Source organism: Bufo bufo, chromosome 1 (genome assembly GCF_905171765.1).
Source record: "Bufo bufo chromosome 1, aBufBuf1.1, whole genome shotgun sequence".
NCBI classification, from domain to species: Eukaryota; Metazoa; Chordata; class Amphibia; order Anura; family Bufonidae; genus Bufo; species Bufo bufo.
The window spans coordinates 651,519,709-651,529,132 of record NC_053389.1 but is presented as its reverse complement, the minus strand read 5'-3'; positions in this window follow the sequence as shown (position 1 = coordinate 651,529,132).

Genomic DNA, 9,424 nt, shown 5'->3' with positions numbered 1-9,424 from the left:
GAGGTGCAGTAGACATCGCTTATCTAGACTTTAGTAAGGCTTTTGATACTGTCCCACATAGAAGGCTTATCAATAAAGTGCAGTCATTGGGCTTGGACTCCCATATTGTTAAATGGATTAGGCAGTGGCTGAGGGACAGGCAACAGAGGGTTCTAGTCAATGGAGTATATTCAGACCAAGGTCTTGTTACCAGTGGGGTACCTGAGGGATCTGTTCTGGGACCCATATTGTGTAATATCTTTGTAAGCGAAATTGCAGAAGGCCTCAATGGTAAGGTGTGTCTTTTTGCTGATGACACAAAGATTTGTAACAGGGTTGATGTTCCTGGAGGAATACACCAAATGGAAAAGGACTTAGGAAAACTAGAGGAATGGTCAAAAATCTGGCAACTAAAATTTAATGTTGATAAGTGCAAGATAATGCACCTGGGACGTAAAAACCCAAGAGCAGAATATAAAATCAGTGATACAGTCCTAACCTCAGTATCTGAGGAAAGGGATTTAGGGATCATTATTTCAGAAGACTTAAAGGTAGGCAGACAATGTCACAGAGCAGCAGGAAATGCTAGCAGAATGCTTGGGTGTATAGCAAGAGGAATTACCAGTAGAAAGAGGGAGGTGCTCATGCCGCTCTACAGAGCACTAGTGAGACCTCATTTGGAGTATTGTGCTCAGTACTGGAGACCATATCTCCAGAAGGATATTGATACTTTGGAGAGAGTTCAGAGAAGAGCTACTAAACTGGTACATGGATTGCAGGATAAAAATTACCAGGAAAGATTAAAGGACCTTAACATGTATAGCTTGGAAGAAAGACGAGACAGAGGTGATATGATAGAAACTTTTAAATACATAAAGGGAATCAACAAGGTAAAAGAGGAAAGAATATTTAAAAGAAGAAAAACTGCTACAAGAGGACATCGTTTTAAATTAGAGGGGCGAAGGTTTAAAAGTAATATCAGGAAGTATTACTTCACTGAGAGAGTAGTGTAACCAATCATTAGTAACAGGAGTCGTCCCGGAAGATTGGAAATTGGCAAATGTCGTGCCCATTCACAAGAAAGGTAGTAGGGAGGAATCGAGCAACTATAGACCAGTGAGTCTGACATCAATAGTAGGCAAATTAATGGAAACCCTATTAAAGGATAGGATTGTGGAACATCTAAAATCCCATGGATTGCAAGATGAAAAACAACATGGGTTTACTTCAGGGAGATCATGTCAAACAAATCTTATAGATTTTTTTGACTGGGTGAATAAAATAATAGACGGTGGAGGTGCAGTAGACATCGCATATCTAGATTTTAGTAAGGCTTTTGACACTGTCCCACATAGAAGACTTATCAATAAACTGCAGTCATTGAGCATGGACTCCCATATTGTTGAGTGGATTAGGCAGTGGCTGAGTGACAGACAACAGAGGGTTGTAGTCAATGGAGAACATTCAAAACAAGGTAATGTTACCAGTGGGGTTCCACAGGGATCTGTACTGGGACCGATTTTGTTTAATATCTTCATAAGTGATATTGCAAAAGGCCTCGCTGGTAAGGTTTGTCTTTTTGCTGATGACACAAAGATATGTAACAGGGTTGATGTTCCTGGAGGGAAACGCCAAATGGAAAAGGATTTAGGAAAACTAGAAGAATGGTCAGAACTCTGGAAACTGAAATTTAATGTGGATAAGTGCAAGATAATGCACCTGGGGCGTAAAAACCCAAGGGCAGAATATAGAATATTTGACACAGTCCTGACCTCAGTATCTGAGGAAAGGGATTTAGGAGTAATTATTTCAGAAGACTTAAAGGTGGGAAGACAATGTAATAGAGCAGCACGAAATGCCAGCAGAATGCTTGGATGTATAGGGAGAGGTATAAGCAGTAGAAAGAGTGAAGTGCTTATGCCGCTGTACAGAACACTGGTGAGACCTCACTTGGAGTATTGTGCGCAGTACTGGAGGCCATATCTCCAGAAGGATATAGATACTCTAGAGAGAGTTCAGAGAAGAGCTACTAAACTAGTACATGGATTGCAGGATAAAACTTACCAGGAAAGGTTAAAGGACCTTAATATGTATAGCTTGGAAGAAAGAAGAGACAGAGGGGATATGATAGAAACTTTTAAATACATAAAGGGAATCAACTCGGTAAAGGAAGAGAGCATATTTAAAAGAAGAAAAACTACCACAAGAGGACACAGTTTTAAATTAGAGGGGCAAAGGTTTAAAAGTAATATAAGGAAGTATTACTTTACTGAGAGAGTAGTGGATGCATGGAATAGCCTTCCTGCAGAAGTGGTAGCTGCAAATACAGTGAAGGGGTTTAAGCATGCATGGGATAGGCATAAGGCCATCCTTCATATAAGATAGGGCCGGGGGCTATCCATAGTATTCAGTATATTGGGCAGACTAGATGGGCCAAATGGTTCTTATCTGCCGACACATTCTATGTTTCTATGTTTCTATGGATGCATCGAATAGCCTTCCTGCAGAAGTGGTAGCTGCAAATACAGTGAAGGAGTTTAAGCATGCATGGGATAGGCATAAGGCCATCCTTCATATAAGATAAAGCCAGGGGCTATCCATAGTATTTAGTATATTGGGCAGACTAGATGGGCCAAATGGTTCTTATCTGCCGACACATTCTATGTTTCTATGTTTCTATGAATACTTGATTTAGTGTTGATCGAGCACCAAAGTGCTCGGATGCTCTGGTGCTCGAGTAGAACACTTTGGGATGCTCGGGTGCTCTACAGAGCACCCAAGTATAATTGAAGTCAATGGGAAAACCCGAGCATTAAACCGGGCACCCTCTGCTCTGAAGAGGGGAGGGTGCCTGGTTCATAGGAAAAGGTCAGAAATTGATGGAAACACCACAAAATGGTTCGGGAACAGCATGGGGAGGATGTCTGGATGCATTTTGGACTCCCAGGTCGCTGCTGGGAACGATGTTGTCCGAGTAGTACGCCACTTTTACAGACTGACAATAATACGCAGAAAACCGAAGATAAAATCGATTTTAGAGGAAAAATTGTTAGGAAACATTCTTTCCTGTATATTTACTTTTATATAAAGTGCAATTGCTGCCAAAAATTACAAGGAAGAGGCACTCCGATACAACCTGTATATCACATAAAGGAGAGCCTCATTCACATTGTGGTACAATTTTTCAGGTAGTAGGACTCCTACACTCATAAAGCCTATGCACTAAGTGAAAGGGCTGCCAAAAATTACAAGTAACCGGCACTCCAATATACCCTTTATTACACATAAAGGAGGGCATCATACACACCCTTGAAAAATTATGATTAATGGCCTGCTACTGACCATCAAAAATATTTGGAGCATGGGCCTTCTGGTGACCCTCTAAAACATTAGGGGCGAGGTCCTGCTGCTGAACTGACCATTTAAAACATTAGGGGTGAGGGTCTGCTGCTGAGCTGACCCTCTAAAACATTAGGGGCAAGGGCCTGCTGCTGATCTGACCATCTAAAACATTATGGGTGAGGGTCTGCAGGTGACCGTCTGAAACATTAGGGGTGAGGGTCTGCTGCTGAACTGACCATCTAAAACATTAGAAGCGAGGGCAGCCTAATAAGCATGTTGATATGATGGAGGAGGAGGATGAGAAAAAGAAGATTGAACCATATACCCTTTTTTGTGGTGGAAGGGGTGCAAGGGAATACAGTGTATTCAGTACACCAAAAAAAAACACACATTTAAAATGCCTTTATGCTCAGCTGCTTTCCTTTGGTGGAGAAGAGAAGTCAGGGGCAATCCAGGCCTTATTCATTTTAATAAGAGTCAACCTGTCAGCATTTTCAGTTGACAGGCGGATGCGCTTATCAGTTATTATTCCCCCAGCAGCACTAAATACCCGCTCTGACAAAATGCTGGCGGCAGGGCAGGCCAGCACCTCCAAGGCGTAGAGCGCCAGTTTGTGCCAAGTGTCCAGCTTGGTCACCCAATAGTTGTAAGGCACAGAGGGGTCACTGAGGATGCTGACACAGTCTGCTACGTATTCCTTCATTCCTTCACCATCTTCCAAAACTTTTCCCTCCTTTTGACACTAGGCCACGCATCAGGGTGAGGCTGCTGGCGGGGTGTCATTAAACTGTCCCAGGCCTTGGAGAGTGTTGCCCTGCCTCTGTTAGAACTGCTGGGTGTTCCTCTCATCTCCCCTCCTCGGTTGCCCAAGGAACTACGTACTCGGCTGCCAGTGTTGTCAGCTGGAAATTTTTGGAGCAATTTTTTGACATGGACCTTCTGGTATTGCACCTCTCCAGTACAGGAATGAGAGATGAGAAGTTCTCTTTGTAGCGGGGGTTGAAAAGGGTGAACAACCAGTAATCGTTGTTGGTCAAAATGTATATAACGGGAGGGTCACGGGAAAGGCAGCATAACATAAAGTCAGTCATGTGTGCCAGAGTCCCAACAGACAAGACTTCGCTGTCCTCATCAGGAGGATGACTCTCAATCTCCTCATCCTCTTCCTCCTCTTCGGCCCATCCACACTGAACAGATGGAATAAACCTGCTATGGGTACTACCCTCTGTAGCGGAGTCAACCATCTCCTGCTCCTCCTCCTCATAATTATACAATTCGCACAGAGAAGACGAACAGAGGGTGATCTGTCTATCACCCTGTGTACTGTCTTCCCCCATTTCCACATCTTCCACATGCAAAGTGTCCGCCTTCATTGTGAGCAGGGAGCGTTTCAGTAGAAACAGAAGTGGGATGGTTACGCTGATAATAGCGGCATCACGGCTCACCATCTGTTTTGATTCCTCAAAGTTGCGTAAAACCTCACAGAGGTCAGAGATCCATGCCCAATTGTCGCTTGTGGAGAGCGGAAGCTGACTGGAAAGGCGACAACCATGTTGCAGCTGGTATTCCACTACTGCCCTCTGCTGCTCACAAAGCTTGGCCAACATGTGGAACGTGGAGTTCCAGCGCGTGCTCACGTCGCACAACAGTCGGTGAGCTGGCAATTGCAAGTGCTGCTACAGCGTTGCCAGATCGGCGGCAGCTGTAGATGACTTTTGGAAATGGGCACACATGCGGCGCACCTTCACCAGTAGCTCAGGCAAATTGGGGTAGGTTTTGAGAAACCGCTGAACCACTAAGTTGAAGACGTGGGCTAGGCATGGTATGTGTGTGAGCTTGCCAATCTCTATAGCCGCCACCAAGTTACGGCCATTATCAGACACAACCATGCCTGGTTGTAGGTTGAGTGGCGAGAGCCACAGCTCAGTCTGGTCCCTTATACCCTGCACAGCTCTGTGGCGGTGTGCGGTTTGTCACCTAAGAAAATTAGTTTCAGCTCGGCCTGTTGCCGCTTCCCCACTGCAGTGCTACACTGCTTATAGCTATTGACTGATGGCTGACTGGTGCTGCAAGATGAGAATTCAGAGGTGGAAGTCGAGGAGGAGTTGGAGGAGGAGAAGGGGGGTGCAGCCACTAATGTAGGTGGTGGTGGAAATCCTGATGGAAGTAGGGCCTGAAATCCTTGGGGTCGGTAGCACCTGTGCCATCCTAGGGTACGACTCCCTTTCGGCCTCTACAACATTCACCCAGTGTGCCGTCAGGGAAATGTAGCGTCCCTGGCCAAAAGCACTTGTCCATGTGTCAGTCGTTAAGTGTACCTTCCCAATAACTGTGTTGGTCAGGGCACGGGTGATGTTATGGGACACATGCTGGTGTAAGGCGGGGACAGCACACAGGGAAAAATAGTGGTGGCTGAGGACTGAGTAACGAGGGACAGCCACCACCATCAGGCTACAGAAAGTCTCAGTGTCCACAATCCTAAATGGCAACATTTCCAGGGCCAGCAATTTGGAAAGGTGCGCATTTAGTGCTTAGGCCTGTGGGTGGGTGGCTGGGTATTTGCGTTTTCGTTCAAAGGCCTGGGTTATTGACATCTGTACGCTGCGCTGGGACACAGAAGTGGATGCTCTACCTGAAGGTACAGGTGCAGGACGGGAGTCATCCGGGCCTGAGTCTTGGACAGGGGATTGGCCAGCACGTAATACAGGGGAAGAGGAGGCAGTGGTGTGACCCGCAGACACTGATTGTGGACCCAGGCGTTTGGCCCACCTATTAGGGTGCTTTGTTGCCATGTGGCGGATCATACAGGTGGTGGTGAGGTTGCTAGTGTTCACGTCCCTGCTCATTTTGATATGGCACTAGTTGCAAATGACAATTCTTTTATCGTCCGCACTTTCCTCGAAAAAGCGCCATACTGCGGAACACCTACCCCTTGGCAAGGGAGATCGCTGCAAGAGGGTGCTCCGGAAAACAGTTGCAGGCCGGTTTGGTGTGGCCCACCTTCTCCCTTTTGCTTACCCACTGCCTCTTCCACCCTGTTGCGGTGCTACGGATCCCACCCTCTCTGTACTGCTGTCCTCGCTCGGTTTGCCACCTTCCCAGGTTGGGTCAGTGATTTTGTTGTCCACCACCTCTTCTTCCACTTCCTCACTCTGTTCATCCTCCTGACTTGTTGACCTAACAACAATCTTACTTATTGACAACTGTGTCTCATCCTCATCATCAACATCTTGAGACACTAATTGCCATTGACTTATTGGCAACTGTGTCTCATCATCATAATCCACCTCATGAAACACTAATTGCCATTCCCCACCATCATTTTCTTCTGACTGTGGATGCTCAAGAGTTTGGGAATCAGTGCACAAGATCTCCTCATGTCCCTCTTCAATCGGGCTTGGCGAGAGGCCCAAATCAAGGAATGGCGCTGAAAAGAGCTCCTCAGAATATCCGACTGTGGGATCCCTTGTTTGCCAAGACTCTCCATGGTGGGAGGAAGGAGAATCAGGGTGAGGATTCTGCTGACTAGACTCTTGGCTACTGAGACTGGACTTTGTGGAAGACAGGGTGGTGCTTAACCGACTGGAAGCATTATCTGCTGCAATCCAACCGACCACCTGGTCGCACTGGTGTGACTTTGAGAGTGGTGTCCTGCGCCGCCTTGCAAACTGGGCATGAAGCTAGGTATCGTGGATGAGTGTGTTTCTTGTGCTCTGGCAGCAGACACAGTTTCACCGCGCCCAGGGCCACGGCCTCTGCGTGCACCATCAGCAGCACGGCCACTTCCCCGTCCCTTACTGCTCGCCTTGAACATATTAAATGGTATATATTCTTGCAAGTATGTCACATGTACAGTAACACAGGTTTTGTTAGTGTATGCGCAAATAAATTACACTGAATGTCACAGATATTTAGGATGTGCAAACGTAATACAGGAGATGTAGTGCAGGTAATGTCGCTATCACCAGCGGCTAAGAAAAAAATGACACTGAATGTCACAGATATTTAGTATGTGCAAACGCTATAAAGGAGATGTAGCGCAGGTAATGTCCCTGTCATCACTGGCAAAAAAAATGACACTGAATGTCACTGATATTTAGGATGCACAAACATTATACAGGAGATGTAGCGCAGATAATGTCGCTGTCACCAGCGGCGAAAAAATTACACTGAATGTCTCAGATATTTAGGATTCGCAAACGTTATACAGGAGATGTAGCGCAGATAATGTCGCTGCCAGCAGCGGCCAAACAATTGCGCTGAATGTCAGGATGCACAAATGTAACACACCAGATGTAGCAGAGGTTGTGTCAATGTCAGCAGTGGCCAAACAATTTCACTAAATTTAGCGCAGGTTGCGCTAATAATATATATTGCAGCCAGATAAAACAATATTCCTTAAAAGGACTTTTGGGTCTCTAACACCTTTCAACACTAAACCCTGCCTGAAAAAAATAAAAAAATTCCTGTCCCTACACTATCTGTCCCTTCTGCTGCAGCTCCCCCTGACTAAGACTGAACCGAACCACATATATAGCACCCGATGACGAGTTCCGGCCAGCCAATCACTGTAATGCTAGTAACCAACATGGCTACGGCATTACAATGAGTGCCTGTACTTCCCCGCACATTTATTGGCTGCGTATCAGCCAACAAACGTGCGGGGAGGAGACTCGAGCATTTCGCTCGAGCACATGCTGTGTTTGGCTGAACACCGAGATGTGCCGAGCATCGCTATGCTCAAGTCAAAATGGTGTTCGGCTGAGCATGCTTGCCCAACACTATTGAAAGTGAGATTAGAGATATTTTATAAAATGAATAGCAAAGGACTGTATGTTAGCAGCATGAAAGGACGAAGAAAAATGAGAAAAGCATGAAAAGAGTGAAGTGTTATCCGCTGCATGGCAGAACTCAGCAATTGCACAATTCATAACGTTTATTGTTTGAATGGCAAAAAAAACTGGGTCATTGTTGTACATAACTTACCTTCATACAAGTGTAAAAAAACATTTTATATAACATTCTTGAAAAACATAATCACAATCTAGAATAGGATCGACCAAATAACAAAACATGGTTGGAAGGAGCAAGGAAATAATGTTGCTATATCTCCTATGTGCACAATAAAGGTCTTGGAGAAATATAAGTATCAATGGGTAGCAAATCCAGCAGAATAACACATATAAAATCATTGTGTATTATAGAATAGTATAAAAAAAGATTAAAATGTTCAAAACATAATAAAAACTTCATAGGGCAGCATGTTTCAAACAAGTGGGTGAGGGTAGTAAGATAAGAAAGTATTCACTACTCACTGAGAGAAACTATGCAATAGTAATGTCCACTAAGTGTAAGATCCTCACCTGTCTCGCACTCCGGTGTGACCAAAAAGGGTCCTCATGGAGGTGCAGGACAGGTTACGCGTGTCTCCACTGATATACCAGCTCCGACCCCTTTTGAAACCGACGCGGGGACGCGTTCGCATGTGCGCCAAAGGGGAAGACCGCATCGGTTTCAGGGACAGCTTGGCCGGGCTAGCGCCACTACCTTGCATCCGAGCTTGTCTTCGGTGCCTATTGCGGATTCCATTCTGGTGTTTATGTCGACGCGCTCGCGCAATCTCGCAGAGCCTGTCGTGCATCCGTGTGTATGCTCGAAGACGTGTTCGAAAGGGAATACGCTTCTTTTGCGCTTTACCATCCGGCGATGGGAATAGCACCTGGCCACAAGTTCAAAGTAGATTAGGGGGCCGGCATTGGTCTAATTGACTAATGACCGACCAAAGCCTTGTACACAGGTGTAGGGCAGGATCATTCATGACCTTTGGGGAGTGGACACTTGGCGCCCTGGGATTTGTTAGCAGGCACATAAAAGGTGGCCTCCCAGGTCGGTCAGTGCCCACTGTTATCTTCCTTTATACAGGTGCAGGTCAGTACTGCTTGCTGCTGACTGAAGTTTGCTTGGACTTCGTCTGTTCCAGTGGGACCCAGGACCCGGGATTTTCTGTGTCGCATCCGTTCACTTGGCAAGTTACACAAGGACTTATGCACGGATCGTGACTACTGGCTTCCCTTTGTTTTGTTTGCCTGATATTAGCTCCAGT